The sequence below is a fragment of the Grammomys surdaster genome, unplaced genomic scaffold (assembly GCF_004785775.1).
Source record: "Grammomys surdaster isolate TR1022 unplaced genomic scaffold, NIH_TR_1.0 125574, whole genome shotgun sequence".
NCBI classification, from domain to species: Eukaryota; Metazoa; Chordata; class Mammalia; order Rodentia; family Muridae; genus Grammomys; species Grammomys surdaster.
The window spans coordinates 837,036-854,541 of NW_021620421.1; the positions used below are offsets into that span (position 1 = coordinate 837,036).

General features: G+C 41.0%; 1 protein-coding gene across 3 annotated transcripts in view; it reads left to right on the forward strand.

Moving 5' to 3' along the window:
• Window positions 1-17,506, forward strand: part of Zhx3 (zinc fingers and homeoboxes 3) — a 115,188-nt gene continuing 97,682 nt past the window's right edge. For all 3 annotated transcript variants that reach the window (XR_003713866.1, XR_003713868.1, XM_028786757.1), the window contains exon 1: window positions 1-199. The gene's annotated coding sequence lies outside the window, so the exon portion shown is untranslated. The remainder of the gene's footprint in view (window positions 200-17,506) is intronic.

Sequence of the window (17,506 nt, forward strand, 5' to 3'; positions counted from 1 at the left end):
CCGAGCTCAGCCGAGCGGCCGGGAGTCAGTTGGTTCAGCTCGTCTTCGCCACAGAAGCAGCCCGTGGCTCTGGCGTCGCCGCCACCGCCGCCGCCTCCGCGGGGCCTGCGCCGGCCGCCCGCCCACCGGGGAGGGAGGGAGGCCTGCAGCGTGGGGAGAGCAGCCGGGCCACGGGTGCCGCCGTCGCCGCCGCCGCCAGGTGAGCGCCCGCCGAGGCCCGTCGTCCTCACAGCTGTCAGTCCCCGGCGTCTGTGTGTCTCCCCGCCTGTCAGCCCCTGTGTGTTTGCGAGCGCCTTCCCGCCAGGCCCGGCTCCCGCCCGGCCCTGTCAGCCGCCAGCACCCCCGCTCCGAGCGGCCCCGCCCCTTCCCCCAGATGTCCCGCCTTCCCCATCTGTCAGCGCCGCGCTCGCCGTGGGCTCCACGCCCGGGCGTCCAGGTCTGGGTGGTCGCGCGGGGCAGAGTTGCAGAAGGAGCCGAAGCGGGCTGGAGGTGGAGGCCTGGCCGTGGGTGCGTGTGTCCGCACTCCCGCGGGCGGCTGCGAGCGGCTGGCACCGGTGCCTCTGGTGAAAAGAGCGTCGGGACTCGAACCACTGAGGGGTACAGTGGAATCCTCATTGCCTGCGCGGAAACACCCGGTTTTTTGTTTTATTTATTTATTTAGTTTTATTCGAATCTTAAGGTTCTAGGATGCCCAGATGGGCGTGTGAGCAGAGTTTGGGACTTGTGAAGCCTCGCTAGCGAGTTTGGGGTTTTCATTCAGAGAAACCTGTTGGAAGTGATTGAGGAGTGAGTGGGGTGTGGGGCTTAGGGTGGAAAGTATCTGAGAGCTTGAGGCATTTTGAGTTGTGTGGCTTGCATTTGTGAACAGTGATTGCCCTAGTAGTGTGCCCTGTGAGAAACTGTTATGTGACGTGGGTTGGGGGTTAGAGAAGAGAAGGCATGCTCTTTCTGCCTTTATTGGTGTTATGCCAGCACGTATATTTATCTAGATAGCCTAACATGTTTATTCATAAGGCATCCACACATTTTTTAATTAAAAAAAGAATATGGCACTTTCTATATCTGTATATCTATATATGTTCTCATATGTTACTATCTTGATTTATTTTTTTGTTTGTGGTAACGTAGTATCGCAATATTTCAAAACTAACAGAAATGTGTTCTAAAATAGTTGGTAGCTTGCCGGATAATTCTCAACCGAGGAGAAAAGAGCCAAAAGCACACTTCATTAGCTGGAACAACTGATTCGGGCTTAATTTGCTTCTACGAGACATACAGTGGAAAAATCCAGAAACAGCAAAGAAGTATCAAAGAGACTTAGGAAATGAGCAAAAGGGCCTTTTTATGTGTGTGCCTTAGAGAGATGGTATCAGAGCAGCTCTAAGGGGACAGGCCTGCTGTGTAATGATAAACATATTAACCAAGTTGGTTTTGTGACCTTGATACATTGGGCCATGCTTGATTTGTGCAGTGGTTCACGGCAGGCAAACATTGCATGGGAAGTGTGGTAATTTTTTGGAAAAGAGAAAGTTCCCTATGTTGTTTTTTCCCTCAGTTGAAGTAAGATTTCAGACTAGAGTGGTCCAAAATTGGGATGGGTGAGGGGGTGGGGGGCTGGGGAACTGCAGGTCTGGGGGCGTGTGTGTGTGTGTGAGTGAGAGAGAGAGAGAGAGAGAGAGAGAGCGAGCAGCGAGCATGTGTGAACACTTGTGTGGAACCATCCCTGTTTTTTCTGTCTCTGATTTATTTTTAAGGCAGAAAATTTGAGTAACAAAAGTGTAAGGGAAAAAAAAACCCTTATAGCTCACAAACACTAGTAAACTTGTTTGGCATTTATCTTTTTCAGTCTTTTGTTCTCAAGTATATGTCTTTTCTTTTTTCTCACTCTCAAAGTGCTACCAGCCTATACGAGTTTTATTGTATATTTTTCCTTCCATTTATAAATAGATTGTGAGGGGTATGCCTTGCTTTTATGAGCAATTATTTTCCCTTTAAAAACTTTTAAAAACAAAAGAAAAGAAATCCAGGTCTTGGGAGTTCTGTACTTGCAGCCCTCCAGTAATTTCTCCTCCAGTCCTCTCTGTGGCCAAATCAATCTCCACTGTCTTTTTTAAGAAGTTCAGTCATACTCCAGCCTCGGTGCCTCTGCATTTATGCTTCCTCTGTGTACACAGCTGGCCTAGAGATTGTAAAGTTAAAATGAGCTTCCTTAACTTTAGGTCTTCAGGTTTTCCCAGACAACTCTACAAGATCACATCACTCTATGTCTTTCACTCTCTGCTGTACTTATCACCACTTCATTGTATTTATATGTTGGTTTATTGTCTGTCTCCTTGCTATCTCACCAGCTTGAAGCCTTGTTTCACTGAAATACCCTCAGGGTTTAGAACTGCTCCTGTTCCACCGTGGGTACTTAGTATTTGTTCAGTAAGTAAACAGATGGATGCTAGTTGTCCATCTATCTAGTCAAGTGACATTGCTGGTAGACTTCTAAGTAGCTATATCATGAGGTGAAGTAACATTTTTAAAATCTGTGATTATCCTCTTTTAGCATATTGTAGAGGAATTTTACAAGGTGAGCCTTAGTGTCTTAAAAAGAATGACAGTCTTAGGGGCTGGAGAGACAGCTCAGCAGCTAAAAGCACTGGCTGCTCTTCCAAAGAGGACCAGGTTCCAACTCCAGCACCTGCATGGACAACTATCTGCAACTCCAGTCTCAAGAGATCCAATACCTTCCACTGGCTTCTGTGGGTACCAGGAGCACAAGTGGTATACAGATATACTCAAAGACAAAATATCCATACACATAAAATAAAAATAATAAAATTAGAAAAAAAGGCTGGAGCGTTGGCTCAGCAGTGAAGAGCACTTGTTACTCTTGGAGAAGATCAAGGTTTGAGTCCCAGCTCCCACAAGGCAGCTCAGAACCATCTGTAACTCCAGTCTCAGGGGAACTGACACAGTTTTCTGACCTCCATCGGTACCAGGCACACATCTAATGCTCATACATACATGCAGACAGAACACTCATACACACAAAATAATAAAATCAATGACTCTTAAAAAAAAGAAAAAGAAAGAAAAGAAAACCTTGATTTAATTTGAACAGTTTCAGGAAGGAGCATTTTTGGCAAATGTTGCTGGCTTTCCTCCTTATGTGTTACCCTTCTTTGTCACACTTTAAATTTTGGAGCAGACTACAGTGTCCCAGTTTGGTAGGTCTTAGCGATAGTATAAGCCTTAAGAGCATAGTGAGCTTTTTGTGGCCACAGATACCCAAAGGTGTAATGAGAGCCTTGATGTGTTTTCATTTGGGGAGTAGCTGTTATAGTTACTTACTTTCTTGGCAATTCTGTCCTTTTCATGTCTCTGCTTATCATTTTTGGATTGCTTTGGAGGTGCACTTACTTGCTTGGGCTTTTTTTCTTTTTAAACATTTTATAATTAATCCTTAACCTTTGAACAGTTTTCATCTTTTGTGTGACCTTTGAACTGTTTGAAAGTGTCAGCTTCATCTTTCAGGAGAAAACAACATCTGTAGTAAAGTGTATCATTGTGCTTTCATTGATAAGGATGGGGAAAATTTTATTTTTGAGTGTAAAATTCTTATACGTTTGAACATCAGATAGGCTACTTTTGTTTTTAGTGAGTTTGGTTGGGGGGAGATTTGCTGTTTTCTCTGAACCTTTCCTAGAACAATCCAGCCTAGAGACCTTAGGAAAACTTTTGATGCTTATGTCTCAGGTACATAAGAACTCAGTGGTGTAGTGTATATGTCCTAAATGGAAATTTTATTCTGCTGAGGGACTATAGGGAATATGTTAAAATTTATTCTTCAATGGACATTTGTTGCAAATGTATTTGAGTTCAAGTCTGTGTGCTTTTGTAGAAGTTGCTTAATCCTATTCAGTTTTAGATTTCCCTCTCTTCCTCCGAGACAGAGTCTTGATGTATAGCTGAGGCTGCCCTTGAACTCACTGTATTGCCTAGAAAGTCCTTGAGCTTGTAATTCTCTTGCTTCAGCTTTCTAAATTCTGGGAATTAAAGCATGTAACCACCATAACTCAATGTTATCATTTCTTTTCTCACTCAGCATTCTCTCTTCTTTTCTCAGCAATTTCTCTTCTCTCATTGCATCCCTACCCCAGTTAGACTCATCCATCTTTAGTATGCCCTCCATAGAGACAACTCCCTCTTTAAGCCCCCCTCCCCCACCCCATCTCTCTGGCTTGAGGCTTGCATTTTCATCTATCAAACTTTACTGTTGTCTTTGCTTGCCACCTCATCTTAAACTTCACATGTCTATAAATTACCTGCTCCCTCCTCTCCTGTTTCATGTTACCAATATAATTTGGGGCCTTGTGTTTGCTAACTAGTTATCCTACAACTGAGCTAAATCCAAAACCCCCAATTTGGTCTTTCAGTCTCCCTCTCAAACTTCCACATCTGTTGTCTTCATTCTTGATGCCACCTCAGAATATTTCAAATCATGTTCCTTCCTAGTCTTGCATTCTCTTTTCTCAGCTGGATGACTGTTGATGCCCCTTAGTTGGTCTTCTGGCCTCACTCTTGTCTGCTTCTTCTACTGAAGCCACGGGAAACTGATTAAAAGACAAGGGCAGAGCACTTCTTTGTTGAGTGGCTACCCACTGTACTGGAGTCACATCTGTGAATACTTTGAGGTGCCACCCAGCCCCCACAACTCTCTCCAGTCCCTGTTCATTGCTTGTGTTTGTCAGGTTGAACACCTTCAATTCCTCAAATATCCAAGTTCTCTTCCTCATTTGTATAACTCCTTCTCTTTACCTGGCACTCTTAGAAAGAGCCTCTTCCCTTCAGAATGGCCATTACTGATGGTCCCTTGTATAGTAGCTTCCTTCTCATTGTCCCATCTCAGCACATACACATTTCCTGTTAGGACTTCACTAAAATCCCAAGAATTTTCATTTATATGTTTCTTCCTTTCTTTATTGTCTCTTTGCCAATATATTGCAAGATATATATGTGTGAGGACAGTTTTGCCTTGGTTATGGTATGGCTCTTGTGTGCAACTCTCTCTGTGGGATCCTGTAGGTTAATATTTCAAGCACATTGGATAATGATTATAATATCTAACCATTTTGAAATGTATTAAGTACAAGGTCCACTCCTAAGTATAGTCACAAATTGGGAGACCCTGGTAAGGTGCAATGACATTTAAGTTACCATTTCTCTTTGTAGTTGAGGAAATGGAATTGAAAGTAACACAGTTAACACGGTAACTTTAAAGTAACACAGTTGAGAAAGTAGTAGTTAGGACATTTTGTTTGTTTTTGTTTTTCTAGACAGGGCTTCTCTATGTAACAGAGCTCTGGTTCTCCTGGGACTCCCTTTGTAGACCAGGCTGGCCTTGAACTCACAGAGATCTGCTTGCCTCTGCCTCCTAAGTGCTGGGATTAAAGACTTGAGCCACAGTGCCTGGCTAGAGTTAGGATATTAATCCATATGATCTTTCATCCTTTCATTTTAATAATCTCTATCCTTTAACATGAACATGAGGGATACTGATATCCTTATACTTAATTACTGCTAATGTTTGTGTTTTTAAGGACATATGAGAGCTAAAAACAGAACATTTGGGTTACAATCTTATGTAATTCTGGGAAGTTTTTTTTTCTTCGTGTGTGTTGTATATACATGTTTATATGGGGGGTGTGTGTGTTATATACATGCTTTTATGAGTGTGTGTGTATACAGATATGTGTTTATGTGAGTGTAAAGGCCAGAGTTGGACTCTGGGTGTCTCACTCTGTAGTCCTTCTGGCCTGGAACTCACTATGTGGACCAGGCTGACTTCAAACTCACAGAGATCCATCTGCCTCTGCTTCTAGAGTGCTAGGATTAAGAGCTGTGCATCTCAAACACCTGGCCCTTCTTTTAAATTTTTTTTTCAGCTGTAAAAGTAAGAGAAAAAATAGTTCTTATCTCATAGGGCCATTGTAAGGAGCAGAATTTCGCACACAAGAAAATCAGTGTCAGTTATAAAGAAGGAAGACTTGTAATCTCACTAATAAATACGGCTTGGTTGAGAATGAGAAACATAGAGTTAATTTTTTTTTTTTTTTTTTTTTTTTTTTGGTTTTTCGAGACAGGGTTTCTCTGTATAGCCCTGGCTGTCCTGGAACTCACTCTGTAGACCAGGCTGGCCTCGAACTCAGAAATCCGCCTGTCTCTGCCTCCCAAGTGCTGGGATTAAAGGCGTGTGCCATCACTGCCCGGGCGAGTTAATAATTTTGTATTCTTTCACTGACCCTGGTTTCAAATTGGGACTTGTAATTATTCTGTGTATTCATGATAACTTTATGTTTGGATTTAAGCTTGTTTTATGATTGTGAGGCAAGATAGCTTTCTTCTTTTAAAACTTTTCTCTGTTTTTAAGATTCTTGGAGGAGAGAATTTTAAAGAGGCTATTTTATTTTCCTTTTCTACAAAGTTACCCACTGGGGCTGGAAAGATAGTTCAGTGGTTAGGTGCACTGGCTGCTCTTCCAGCGGCCCTGGGTTCTGTTCCCAGCATCCACATAGTGGCTCATAGCCATCTGTTGTTATTACAGCCTCAGGAGGTCTAATGCCTTCTTCTGACCTCCACATGCATTAGGCACACAAATGGTACAAAAACATACATGCAGGCAAAACTACTCATATGCATAAAATAAGATAAATCTAAATAAACATATTAGTAAGTTACCCACCAGCATGCAGCTTGCTTCAGGGATGCTTACCTCCAGGGAGCTTACCTCAAATAATCACATGAACAGTGGACCCCATTACCTGGCCTGCTCAGGTATCATGAAGTTGGAAGCCCTCATAATGGGCTCTCTGAGCACAGTTGTATTTTCTAGTGGGATGGCTTATGAGGGAGTGAGAGTGTAATGGCTTCCATCCTCTTTTTATTAGTTGGTTTTCTCATTGCTGAAAACAAATACTTGACTAAAAACAAGCTAAGCTTTAAGAAGATACAGTCCTTCACGGAGAGAAGGCATGGTAACAGGAGGTACCTGGTCACATTGGGTCCACCCACAGTCAGGAAGCCAAGAAAGATGCATTTTGTCATAAAGCTGATTTTCTCCTTTTAATTAAGTTGAGACCACAGTTCATGTGATGGTGCTGCCTATATTCAGCAACAGTCTTTCTCTGAAGTTAACCATTTCTGGAAAGACTCACAGACACACTCAAGTGTGTGCCTTACTAATAACTTGTTTGTTAATCCAGCCAAGTTGACAATTGAAATTAACCAATAGAGAATGAAGTTGTTTGCTTGAATAAGTGGTAAGAGTCCAAAGGAAAAAGGAGACATTTTGCCAGGCAATTAAGGTTAGAAGAATGGAGAATGAGTTTGAAACAATGTCTATGCTTGTTAGGCAGCATCGAAATAAGAGATGCTAGATTATTTGGGATACCAGTATCATTTAACTGCCTAATTTGGGGAGCAATGAAGGCATATGATTGGGCTGAGCCAGAGTTGGAATTTGTTAAGGGGGAATGGCAGGACAGTGAAGCAGGTGCAATGAGGGTATTGGTCAGAAAGTGATTAACACGACAGATGGGCTGCCAAGGGTGCATGGCAAGGAGAAAAGGCCTAGAGGTGTTGATGAAGTCAGGGGATGAATGTTTTGGAGTGATGGAGTAATACTAGGATGTGGTTAGAGAGACATGTGCATGGAAGATTTAAGAGCTGGAGCAGTAATTAGTGGGCATGAGAGACCCCTGTGTTTTGTCACAGACACTAACCATTGAAGTGAACTCAATAAAGATGGGTGAAGTCAAGGAGATTAAATAACTGAGGAGCAAAAGAGTTGGTTGTCCCTAAGGCTAGAGAAGCCATTAGAAGCATGACAGGATTTATGGAGCTGAGAGAAGCTAGGTCTGTAGAGGAATTTTAATCCAGCAATATGGTTGTTCCTGCAAGGGATCACATCCAAAGACATGAACCAGCTGGAAGGCAGACAAGCCCTTAGGACATACCTTTAATCCCAAGCAATGACATCTAAGTGAGGGGCAGACAAAGTGGATGAATCAAAGAAAGATTTGACAGAATAAGTCAGAGATAGAATATGCCCAACAGAAAAGAGGCTACTTAAAAGCACAGAGAGGGGAGGGAGAAAGAGAGTCAGTTCCAGAGGCAGTTTGGTTCATGAAGTTCAGTTGACTTCAGTTCAGGGCAGAACAGTTCAGTTTGTGGATTTCAAGGTAGTCTTTCCAAGCAGAACAATTTAGTCAGAAGCTGAGAGGAGCTAATTTTAATCAGTTAGCTGGAGAGGAGTTTGAGCCAAAACAGCTGAGTTGAACCAGTCAGCCAGAGTTCACAAAGAGCTAGGAAGGATGAACTTAATTCAGTAATAAATCTCAGAGGCTGAAACATTCCACACCTAGGTTAGCAGACAGAGAGTGGAAGCTGAAGTCTTCAAGGTCTGGACTTGCAGAAGATTAGATTGTATGGAGGCTAGAAGCTTCCAGACCTAAGTTTAGGGATAGTTAGATAGAAATGCTCTAGCCCAAGGCATGTATTCATAAATCTTGGGTATGACTCTCATTTCATCACTTCCTCTGAGGAAATAAAAGTGACATTTATATTTATATAAGTCTCTAGTGAATGAAGTGAGGTAAGAGGTCTCAGCAGTGGAAGAGGCCAAGAGTGTTAAACCAGTCTATAGGAGCCTCAAATTATTGTTGGATTTTGCCCAAACAAGGAAATTAAAAGCATGACACAAGATGTACTACTGGTTGTAAGGTCTCTAGGAGAATTCAGCTTTGGCCTACTTTATTGTAATTCAAATGGTCTGCCGTGGTAGCAAGCACTACTGTGTTTCTAGAATGTATATGAAAACCAAGTTAAAATAAATACCAGGCTCTATCATATGGGACTATCTGGGGGAGAGGAAGTTAAGAAATATATTTAACTTTCCTCTACCATATACATAATACTTGGCAATTCTTTATAATCAGGCAAGAATGGCTTGGAGGCTGGCTTGGATGAAGTGTATCAGTAGGATTGTCTTTCAGTATCAGAAAGTGAACTTTGGCTTTACAGATGCTAGGCAAGTGTTCTGTTTTTGAGCTATACCATCTGGTAGGCCAGGCAAGAGTGAACTACCAAACTATAACTGATGTATTTTATTTATTGAGACATCACTAACTTTAGCAAGGCTCAGATCATTTTAGTGCTTATGTGTTAGCCTTGAATTATTTAAAATGACTCACTCATCAAGAATGCCCAATCCCTTTTTTAAATAATTTGTTTTTGTAATTAGCATAATAAAATTTAAGAAGTATATAGTGTAGATTGCTTTTACAGAAGCATAGCTGAAAATGAACTCAGGATTATAGTGAACATTTAAAACAGTTAGAAATTCAGTCACATGTTGCTTAACAACAGGAAGATGTTCTGAAAGATGCTTCAATGGGTGTTCAGCATAGAATATGCTTACATAACCAGGGATGTATAATTGTGATTTGGATAAGAATGATCCTGTAGACTCATATCTTTGAGTGCTTAGTCATTATGGAGTGGAAATCTTTGGAAGGATTAGAAAGATTAAGAAATGTGCCCTTGTTGATTGGGCTTTGAGGTCAAAAGCCCGTACAAGGTCTAGTCTCAGTGTGTCTCTCTCTTTCTCTCTCTCTCTCTCTCTCTCTCTCTCTCTCTCTCTCTCTCTCTCTCTTCTTATGGATAAGGATGTAGCACTTAGCTACTTCTCCAGCACTACACCTGCCTGCTGCCTCCATGCTCCCTGCTCCCATGTGCCCTGCTTTAATGATAATGGACTAAGCCTATAAACATGTTCACAATTAAATGCTTTCCTTTATAAGAATCGCCTTGGTCATGGTGTCTTTTCACAACAAAAGAACAGTGACTAAGACAATGGTATAACCTATTGTTCCTTAGCTATAAAAATGTAGGGTACCATGCTGTATATTTTTATATTGCTGTGAAAAGACACCATGACCAAGGCAACTCTTATAAAGGAAAGCATTTAAGTGTGTGTTTAAATAGAAAGTATAGTAAAAGTCTCATGTGGTTAGAACTTTTCAGCTCCATCATAATCATATAGGGCCAGCATAGTATATGCAGTCCATTGTTGACTGAAACATGATGTGGCTCATAACTGTGTAGTATAGTAAATGGAAAACCAAAATAATGGATGTATATGGCTTGGTATGTGGAGAAGGTGGAGCTCTAAGTGATGCTAGTGAGGCCTTCACAGAAAAGGATTAACCCTAGGTTAGCAAGACTTTTGGACAGCCATCATCTCATTTCTGAATATCTTTTTCAGGGATGTTGGTGATGGAGTGCTGTCAGTTGTTCAGTCTCCTTTGCTCTGGGATGACTAAGTACAAAGGAACTAGAAGAAAAGCTGTGAAGCAGCTCAAGGGAGTTCTTCCTGGTTGAGGGCTCTGTATGCTTAGTTCCTGGGTATGGTCTGCCTCAAAAAAAAAAGTCACCTCATTAGAGAAAATTATCTCTCACTATCAGTGTGTTCCAATGAGTGAGTCTTCACTCCTTTGGCAGGTTAGTGAAAGCCAGATAGATCTTTGTGCTAGCTTTCTGGAAAGTAAAAGGCTGGAAGTTTTGACCTTGTAAAAGCTATTTTGTTTCTAAAGTGGGTGGGCCTTTGGCACTCAGTGGTCAAGAGCAGAAAGTACAGTGAGGTCTTTGAAGGAAGGAGAATGTATCAACTTACTGTTGTGGAACTTGGAAGTGGGAGTTGATTATTGCTTCCCATTGTCTGTTGGGTGGAAGTTACACTCCACAGATTGATACTTAAGGACTTCCACAGTCTTTGATCAGTTCTACCAGGCTTCTTAATCTTTTCGCTCCATTCTAGCTCCTTTGTGTGTCAGCCAAGAGTAGCTCTGACAGAGCACTAGAATGTGATATGAGAGCCCAGATGCTGTAGTGAAATACCTTAGACTATGAGTCAGTCTCAGCTCCTCCATTTACTAGTAACTTGCTCCTCTAAGTCATTTTCATAACCCTTTGTGATAATAGTAAGAGAAGATGATGAGTGTTAAATTAGAAACTTTAACAAGAAACTTTATTTAAAAATTTCTTGGAGAAGATTAGTAAAGATTAGGCTATTCCTAATCCTTATTCCAAGCTCTAATATACATGTTCTTCTTTACTACTGTATCCTCTGCCTTCACTCAGATACTTAAACTCAGCTTATATGAGTAGAGAAGCACCAGCTTATATAATAGAGACCTCAGTGACCAAAAATAATAGACATTTTTGTGCTCATTTATAATCCAAATAGTGTGGAAGAGGAGAATACTCTCCAATGAATACCTGCTGGTTTTAAATCATGGTTTCCTAAGTTGTCCCCCAGATGTCAGTGGTAAACAGCATGAGGGAAGAGACTGACAATGAATGAATCAATGAATGAATGAACGAACGAAATGTCTAGAAGGCTTTTGTGCACCAGACTTAGGATGGGAGCTGGTGAGTTAATTCAAAGAAGAAAAGATTAAGAAGCATGTACTGGATAGGAAGTGAGTTTGGTTGTTTGAATGTTTGTTTGCAGAGAGTTGTGAAAGGACTCCAGGAAGAGTAAGGCAGGACCTGTATAGTGCCAAGACAGAATGAAGACACACTTCTGTCTGGATAGCTAGGGATTGAGAAGGGCTAGAGAGCCTTAGACTGGCTCCTGGTGAAGGCTGGTGATTGCAAAGGTCAGGAGAGACAGGAGAACTAGGGTGTTCACATACCTTCTGAAGTAACTTTCCTATTAGCTCTGAAGATAGACACTGTTGCTCTTTAAAGCCCACACAACAGGCAACAGAGAGAAATGAGTTAAGTCTGTAGTGCTGAGTGAGAACTAGGAAGTAATCTCACCTGGATGATTGGACAACTGAGGCCACAGATGAAGTGGCTGGTAGAGAACTCCTGGGCATGGGGTAGAGGAAGATCTTTGTAGATGACCTCTCCTTAGGCTGCTTCAGTTGGGGGAAGGAGAGTAAGAAAATAGCATTTCTAGGAGGAAGCAGAAGTTTGAGCAAGTGTGGTCCAGGATTGAAAAGAGCCAGGTTGGTAAAAGCAGGCAGGAGGGAGAGGTAATGAGAAGGTGAGAGGGAAGCAGAGCCTGGATCACCCAAGAACTTACAGGCTTGGCAAGAAGTTGAGACTTACTCCAAGGGCAGTAGGAAGCCATCATACACTTTTGTGTTATGGGTAAGATTATCTCAATTTATATTTTGAATAGACCATCCCATTCAGTCGTTGTATGAAGAATAGGTGGAGAGGAAGGCAGCATATGATTTCAATGTAGTAGATAAGGTAAAAAGAAGAATTCAACAGGGCCAGTCTGGAGCTCAAATCAGTGGCAATGGCTGGAAAATAAAATTTGAGCCTATGTTTCCTGTTGGCTCAGTTTGTTCTAAGCCAAGCTTCCTGTGGGTGGCTTTATCCATGGCCTCTACTTCCTCACCTCCTGTGGTTCAGCCCTCTGTTCTCCAGCTCTGTAACTCCCTGAAATGTCTCAGGCACCACCCAGGGTCCTTTGTGGTTTGCTAACTCCAGGACTTTCACTCTTGCCTAGCTTCATACTGTAAGAAGTTCCAGTCTGGAGCTGCTTTTCCTGTTAATGCTTCTATTTTTTTGGCCTTCAGGCTTGTGACCTCTTCCAGGTCCTAAGTTCTCAGACTAGTCCTGAAATGAAGGCATTCTTGAGACTCCTAGCCCTGAATTTTCTGGACTTCCTGTGTTCCTTTGCTGAAAAGTGAACCTTTTCTTTTTTCATCAAGCCTTCCCAGCTTTGTCTTAGGTTCCCCCATTGAAGCTGTCCCTGACTCCTCTGGCCATGTTAGGTACTACTTCCCGTTTTCATTTCTCATGCATAATAAACTGGAAACTTACAGTAGCACTTAGCACCATGTTTACTTGTTTGTCTGCACAATTAATAGTGCATGAAAGATAGGATTTACAACAAAATATTTCTTGATCTAGGCCAAAGATTGCTTTCTCTATTTTAGGTAAAAGCCACACTTCATTATGAAGGTGTCTGTTCCTAATTGTATGACCTTTGATAGACCATTCATTTCTCACAGAGTCTGAAAGCTGGGGTTTGGATATATCTTCTGTCAACAGAAGAAATTAGTTTAATTTGGAATGATCAGAAATTGTCTTCATATTCTGAAAGGAACAAAAAGACTTAAAAATCTGAATTGTTTCAAAAGAGCTTGTAAAGATTGTGTTTTTTACTGATATCTCTACTGTCTTGCTCATGCTCCAGAACCTTTTGTATGTGTCTTGTATTTTGTGATTTCACAGTTCTGGGTTTGACATTACAATTGCCTCCATGGTGATGGGCACTAATGTTCTGTGCTGAATTGTGTTAGCTGTGGAAAGCAGCAGACACGCTGGATGAAAGATGAGCTTCTTCCTTTTCTGTTCTTGTCTCCTGCCAACCAGCTTATTGTAGTGAGGGAAAGAGAGGAGATGAACAGAGATGGTGCTGTGTCAGTTAGTGCACAGATCCAACATTTGCAAGGTCAGTAAGGTTAGATTAGCTAATGTTACTAAACCCTCATGTTTTTCTACTCTTCTAAACCCTCCCTTTTTGTCTTTTACTTCTAAAGCCACTCTTTATTCCCAGGTAGAACAAAGAAAATACAACATTGATTCAGTTTCTTCCTAGTAGCTATAATTTTTAGGATACACACACACACACATTTATATTTAATGTTAATTTTCTAAACAGAACAAAAAGCAGTCCTTAGCATCATTATTCAAAATGATGGTTTGGCTTGATTTTTTTCTTTTTATTTACAAGGCTGCTGGAATACCTCTGAAATGGAATAAAACTCCATTGTAAATGACATAGTGGGCTAACTCAGAGCACTCCTTCTCTCATGAGTGTTTGTTGTTATCCTGATGAGAAATGCTAGCACATATGCTCTATTTATTACCACTTATATTTCTTTCTTTTGTCTAAACTAGTAGACATTAGGATTCTAGACACTCAGGAAGTGACCATAGAGTTTTCCAGTATGCCCACTGGTAGTATGCTGAGAGCTTCTTTTATGTAGAAACCTCTGTTAGCTCAAATATTTTTCCTTAAAGGAAACCAGTTTCTAACTCAGGAACTTTGATTCACCTACTTTGCCTAGCAAGTCTTTCCACCATCTGCAGCCCCTTAGATACTTCAAGCTGTATCTTTTACCCTCAAATCTCTTCACACTCTGACCCTAGTCTCTTCAGATGTAACCTTCCTTCTTATCCTATACACTGTAATCCTAAAAATCCTAAAAAGATTGTCCCCAAAGTTTCATAGATTTTTCTACTCTCTCAAGCAGTTCCACCCTCATGGAACTCCTGTCAGCATAGATTTCCAAGTGTTTACTTAGAGAATACTTTTTTAACATTACATTTAGTGTGTGTGTGTGTGTGTGTGTGTGCATGTGCACATGCAATGGTGCATATGTGGAGGCCTGGGAATAATTTGAAGGAGTTGGTCCTTTCCTTCCTGAATGTGGGTTCTGAGGATAGAATTCAAGTCATTAGGCTTGGGACAAATGACTTTATCTGTTCAGCCATCTTGCTGGCCAGGACTCTTTTTATCTCAGGAGTTTTAACTGGCAAGTTCCCTGTTGTGTTTTGTTACATTTGGTAATATTGGAATATAATTACCTTTACAAGAAAATAAATGTAAAAAAAAGATAAAAAGAAGGAAAAAAATTTAGGGGAGAAGGGAAAATGCCAGTAAAGCTATGGAATTTGATTTCTAGCTACAACTTATTTATGCATATCTGATGACAAGAACCAGTTTGTTACAGATATTACTAGTGCCATGCAGTAGCCCTGTCTTAATAATAATACCATTCAGGTATAATGTTACTGACCTCATTTTAGTAAAGAAAAAATAGAGACATAGAAAGTTTGAGACTGCAGCATTGTTCACAGGCAACAAGTTCTCAGTCTGCCTCCCCACTACCTCGTCAACACCTTTTTTTTTGTTCAACTTTATTCTCTTGTGCTTCATACAGTGTTTAGCTTTCTGGTCTCCATAATCAGAATGTGATTTTGAAAAGAATCATCTTGTTAACTCACAAAGACATCTAGAAGACAGCATAAACATGGTCAGTGCTGACAGAGAGTAGAGCCCTTGGTGTGCTATGACTTTAAACCTAGTAAGAAGAGGTCAAAACTCTCTTTTTCAGTTCTGAGAGTTTAGAGTCACTCCAAGGCTTCATAAGCCTATCTTAAACCAGTCAAAGTCTCATGGATTGTAGAGGGCTAGAGCCAAACTGGGGAAAGTGTTTCCTTCCCTTGACACCAAATGGCATACTGTGCATAGGATTTTCTTGGAATCTTGAAAAGAACTGTTGACAGTCTCAACTCAGGACAATTTCAGGAGAAGTTACTTAAAGAAATGTAGGTTGGCTATTTTATTACCTCTAAGGTATGGTAATGGAAGAGCTGTTACTACCTTACCTGCAAAGGGATGTTAGATGAAAGTGCCCATAAGAATCCAGAAGAGATTTTTATTTGAAGGAAGATACTTGGAAAGGATCCTACTTTTGGATAAGGGATACAACCAGGACAAAAGCAGTGAATTCCCCTTTCCTTATCCCTTACCCCTCCGTCTCGTCTCTTGGCCTTTTTCTGGGACTTAGCATTAGCAATTGATTGGGGGTAGAAGGGCACAGGAGCCTATTGGTCTGATCGCTAACGCCTAGCCTGAGTAGGTTAGAGAGCAGGAGAAAGAAGATGAATGGATAATAGGAGATGAAGACCTCATGCAGTTTTACCTTGGGGAGGGTCCACGTGTGTGTTAGGTAGAAAGTGGGATGAGAGGATGAGATGAGCATTTCTTGTGCAGTATCATGTTCTAGGGACTTTCTTATGACTTCATATTTTAGGGTATGTTGTTTGTTTATTTACAAATGTAGAGAGCTTGAACCCAGATACCTTGGCCCTGAGTCTCAGCCAGTCCTTATGAGCCTGGTGGTGATAGGTAGTGTGTACCCCATCCCAGAAAGCTCTATTTCGTGGCATTGCCAGGGGCAGGAGACTGTAATAGAGCTGCTGTGTACTTTTCCTTTTAAATCTGTTAACATGTGGGCAAGGAAAAAGAAGAGGAAAAAAACTCAACTTGGCATGAGTGATGTTAAGTAAGATCAAATAAGGTGAAAAGTGAAAAGCAAAATAGAATCCAGAAATTTAGTTTTGTAATTCATGGATTCATGAGTAGTTGCTGTACAAAGTCCTCCCACAAATGTGTTCTCTCTCTCTCTCTCTCTCTCTCTCTCTCTCTCTCTCTCTCTCTCTCTCTCTCTCTCTCTTTCTCTCTCCCTCCCTCCCTCCCTCTCCCTCTCCCTCTCCCTCTCCCTCTCCTCCTCCCTCTCCCTCTTTCTCTTTCTCTCTCTTTTTCTCTCTTTCTCTTTTTTCTCTCTCTCTGCCCCCTCTCCCTCTCTCCTTAGTTGTATTCTTCTTCTTATACATGAATATCATTATTTTTACTTTTTACTTGCTTATAAGCTTAAAGAGCCTTTAAAAAGATTTATTTAATTAAAGAAAAGTTTATGTGTATGAGTGCTTTGCCTGCATGTCTGTCTGTGTACCAGTTCATGCAGTGCTCAAGGAGGCCACCAAATCCTCTGAAACTTGAGTTACAAACAATTGTTAGCTGCCATGTGGATGCTGGGAATAGAACGTGGGTCCTCAGGAAGAGCAGCCAGTGCTCTTAACTGTCTGACAACCTCTCTAGCCCATTTCAAGAGTTTTGTAAAGGATAAAGATCCAGTAGAAGATTAGGATCAGTTACATTACCTATGCTATTTTATTTCTTATTAGTGTAAAGATTATTATTCTTAGTAATGAATTATTCTTATTTTGGTTCCTGAAACTTTTCATTATAAAAATATTTATTGAAAGTCATCATTGGGGCTGAGGAGATGGCTTCAGTGGTTAGGAATATTTGCTGCTCTTGCAGAGGACTTAGGTTTAGTTCCCAACACGCACATGGTGGCTAACTAACAACATTCTATAACTCTACTTCCAGAGCACCTTCTGCTGTACACAAGTATACATGCAAGTATACATGCAGGCAAATCTCATACACATAAAATAAAAGTAAGCAAATCTTAAAAAGAAAAGAAAAGAAAATCAATAGTGACATGGAAATTTTAAATAACATTCTGGGGAGATGGCTAAGAGTAAGATGGTAAATATGAGGACTTGAGTTAAAATCACTCTCACTCTCATTAAATAATAAACTAATAATTTTTTGGATTTATTTTTTTGTGTATATTTTTGGTGTGCCTGGTGCCCTTGAAGGTCAGAAGAAGAACTCAGATCCCCTAGATTTTGAGTTATAGATGGTTATGAGCTACCATGTGAGTCCAGGAACAGAACTTGGGTCCTCTGCAGGAGCATCAAATGCTCAGCCACCAAATCATCTTTCCAGCTCCCTTAAAAGGAATTTAAATAGAAAGAAAGTACTCTAACATGCTTGAAAATAACTTTACAT